Genomic DNA, 3,978 nt, shown 5'->3' with positions numbered 1-3,978 from the left:
AAACATTATAATAAATAGAAAAAATTTATAGAATGCAAAGTTTTTAAGTATTTCTATCCTTTTGAAAAGCGGCCGAAGGCCGCCAGAACCGAAAGCAGTTCGACCAAAAAGAACTATGAACACCCCGGTGTTGGACAGAGCAGGGTTATTTTTTTAAAGCGCCGCCGAAGGCCGCCAATGCAGAAAGTAGTTCGACCCAAAAGAACTATGAACACCCCGGTGTTGGACCGACCAGGATTATTTTTTTTTTGAAGAGCGGCCGAGGGCCGCCAGTGCAGAAAGTAGTTCGACACAAAAGAACTATGATTACCCCGGTGTTGGACCGACCAGGGTTATTTTTTTTTTGAAGCGCGGTCTAAGGTCGCCAGTGCAGAAAGTAGTTCGACACAAAAAAAATATGAACAAAACAAAATATGTGGCAACACCGGTATTTGTCATGACATGTAAATGAAAATATAAAAATAAAAAATYGCATATAAAATTGAGGAACTTTAAATACAAATAACTCGTAAACGGTAAGTCTGAGAAGGGTATATGTGTATAAATTTTTTAATCGAGAGATTATCCTCTTTCRGATTATACCCTTAAATCGCAGCGCTAAAGGAATCGTAATCGTGCCATTATTTATATAATATTATGCACTTTTTATGCTCTTACACTTCATTACATTGTTTCTTTATATTTATTTTTCAGTGATTATTTAGTTATTTGCTTAAAATAAGCATTTTATATTTTACACAATTTTGATTCCATGCATAATAACAAAAGTATTCCGTGTTGACAGATAATAAGTGTTGCCATAATTACACATTTATCAAACGATTAAAAATTAATAAAAAATAGGATTATACCCCAAATACATAAATCATTGGCCTCTTGATATATCATAATGATATGATCGGCCTGGGTTTGTTTTTTTTTGAAGCGCGGCCGAAGGCCGCCATTGCAGAAAGAATTGGGACACGAATGGACTAATGTTTATCCTGGTGTTGGATCGGAAAGGGTTTTTTAAGCGTGGCCGAAGGCTGCCAATGCACAAAGGTAATCTAAAAGTTATGTTAAGTAGTGTATATTTCTACACATTTTCTATAACGGATATTGTTACAAGTAAACAAGGTACCGTTCCTTTTGTTGTCCGTTTTGTGATTATCTTCACATTTATCAATCCCGCATTTCCCCTTTTTAAACTACAATTCCTATAACGGTTATTGTTACAACTAAGCGATGTACCGTTTCTTTTTTCCCGTTTTGTAATAAGTTTCATATTCATTTCATTTGAATTCCGCGATTTTATACAGGTATAAATCCAGGTTAGAAATTTAAAGTGTATAAAATTTAAAATATATATATCCGTAAATATATAATATATAATTAGTAAAAGTTAAGTTGTATTTTAAAAAATGAGCGCAAATTCATCAGGTAAGTAATATAATATAAGTTTTAAATTGATAAAAATATGTCTTAAGGTATTTAAATAGATTGTGTCGGAGCGTCAACCAGTCGAGGTGYCATAAAGCGAACCAATGTGTTCAAAGCGTCGGAAGTGAAATCAATGTGGAATATTTTAAAAATAATCCAAACATTTGCTTCTAAAGAAAAATGTATTTCCTTCGCCGAAGAACAAGGTTTGATTTAAAAATCTAAAATTTGCCGTACTCATAAAGTGCCAATGACGCTGTCATTAAATAAAAGTTGCACTGTTGGGGTGTTCTGATGCCGGAAAGGTGGTTGTCGGAACCGATCAGCATTGGCAAGGTCGAGCGATACTTGGTTCGACAATGTGAAAATTCCACTTCCGCAGATATTTTATCTAATGTATGCGTATGCATCTCATTGGTCGCATGCGGAAGTGAACCAGTTTTATCTAGCGCTACTATATGTGGCTGGTATAATTACTGCGGCGAAGCCGTAGTATTATACCAAGTTGACCATCAGGTAGCGATAGGTAAAATTGGTGGCCCTGGTAAAACTGTTCAAATAGWTGAAAGCAAATTTGGGAAGAGAAAAAACAACAAACGTAATAATAAAAATATAATTTGTTTATGTAATTAATATATCTTTTCTTATTTTAGGGCGGAGAGTCGAAGGCCACTGGGTTCTTTGGATGGTTGAGGATGGGAATGACGACCTTAAGCTAGAGGTATATTCCGGCAATGTCAGGTCTGCTGAGGTGCTCATACCTTTGATATAGAAGCACGTAGCGAAAGGCAGTATTATATGGACTGATTGCTTGAAGGCATACGACTGTCTATCCAGTCACGRGTATGAGCACCGAAGGGCTAATCACAGCGACCCCGATAATCCGTTCGTCGCCGAGGGCGGGACCCACACTCAATGCCTCAAGTCCTATCGGCGCGTAATTAAACGTTATTTTATTAAGGACAATTATAATAATTGTGAAAAATTTTCCAATTTAATTTTTGAATATATTTGGCAAAAAATATTGCAAATAATCATGATCCTTTTGTTAAATTATTAGATGCAATTAAACATACATACATACATAAGCCATGAAACTTTTTTTTATTACAATGGAAAATTTATTTCAGATGGTATTTGTTTCCTGCGTTTBAGTTTTTATATTCATTTTWATTCATTTGATAAATGTGTAATTMTGGCAACACTTATTATCTGTCAACAAGGAATACTTTTGATATTGTGTAWGTGTCTGTTGCACTTAGTTCCGCTGGGTATGTGCGAGGTATACTTACGCTGACTTTTAATTATGTATCCCTTTTTGTTTTATTTAAATGAAAGATTTTTATTTTTTGGAAAATAAAAATTCAGCAATTTATTATATTTCTTTTTGAGGGCAWAAYTTCAATATTTTAACAMAWTTTTATATTGTTATTAAACTGTGCACTGCTGCTGCTACTGCACAACCACACACGARATCGGAAGGAGATTCCAAATTTGGACCACAAATTCAAACTARAATTGAACGTGCSAATTGAAGAGCTGGCGAAASTTATCGTATACGGGCGTAAATCGAATRGTGGCCATSCCGATCTAACCAATCCTTTTTGATCGATTAGGTGGTGAAAACGATAACGTATGGTGTGTGTGTGGTGTGGTTGGATTGTTGCGTGGGGTTGCGTGCATGATAATGTAGGTTGTGTGCTGACTGTTGTGTTGCACGATGAGTATGAGTTGTGTGATGAATGTTGCGTTGTGTGCCGAATGTGGTGTGGTGAATGTTGTGTCGTGTGCTGAATGTGGTTTGTCGTGATGAAGTTTGTGTTGAGGGGCGGGATGCCATGAAGTCGCATAAACATCCCGGCCCCCMTAGGCGAATTAATTACCTAGAAGCCGCTGCAGTTTCTGCAAGGTGCTCACTACAACGCTGAAACCAGTCGCCTTTCGCTGGTTACGATGTAGTGGTGTCTGCGAACGTGCACCTCGAGACGGTTTAGAGCGCTGTTGACCATGCCGGTGACTGGCGTGCGTTGACGGATAAGCGCGTCGAGGAAAGTAGTGAAATAATATATGATGCGGTCGGTGACATGCACTCCAACGTAACGTGCGTGTCTGCCAAGCATGTCATGCAGTGGCCGTGGGCTCTAGCGATCTGTTGGCGCTGACCGGACGTCATCGTCTTGAAAATCATACACTTCTTCAAGAAATGGGGTCGATGGCATAGGCTGCATCGGGCGGTACATACTCCTCGAACTGCTCCTCGCCCGCTTCCTCGACTGGTTGAGCGGATGATTGGCTGTGCGGGCTTGTGCCTTGTTGCCTCTTTGGTGCAGCGATGGGTGCAGCGGATGCTGCATTTGCAGTAATTGCGGACCTCACCGATTGRGGGTTACGGCGGATTTCTTCTACGTCCATTTCTAGTGGAATAGGAATATGTATATTAAACATGGTTTTGCTAGTAGTATGAGGTATGCTACATTATATATACATATGTGTATATATATAGATATATGTATTATATCTTTATTTGATACTTTTAATTATATGTATTATATATTATAC

At 37.9% G+C, this 3,978-nt stretch overlaps 1 protein-coding gene and 1 long non-coding RNA gene across 3 annotated transcripts in view; both read left to right on the top strand.

Annotated features, from left to right (window-relative positions):
- Nucleotides 1–3,978, top strand: part of LOC108973522 (NADH dehydrogenase [ubiquinone] 1 alpha subcomplex subunit 2) — a 35,978-nt gene that overhangs the window by 2,095 nt on the left and 29,905 nt on the right. The gene's annotated exons all lie outside the window — the stretch shown is intronic.
- LOC108973523 lies at nt 467–2,292 on the top strand. Its single transcript, XR_001993728.1, has 2 exons — nt 467–1,041; nt 2,073–2,292. It is a non-coding gene; the product is annotated as an uncharacterized LOC108973523 (long non-coding RNA).

This window comes from Bactrocera latifrons, unplaced genomic scaffold, assembly GCF_001853355.1.
Source record: "Bactrocera latifrons isolate USDA-ARS-PBARC rearing strain unplaced genomic scaffold, ASM185335v1 scaffold_484, whole genome shotgun sequence".
NCBI lineage: Eukaryota > Metazoa > Arthropoda > Insecta > Diptera > Tephritidae > Bactrocera > Bactrocera latifrons.
The sequence above is the reverse complement of the archived record's forward strand: the minus strand, read 5'-3'. Positions and strand labels throughout refer to the sequence as shown.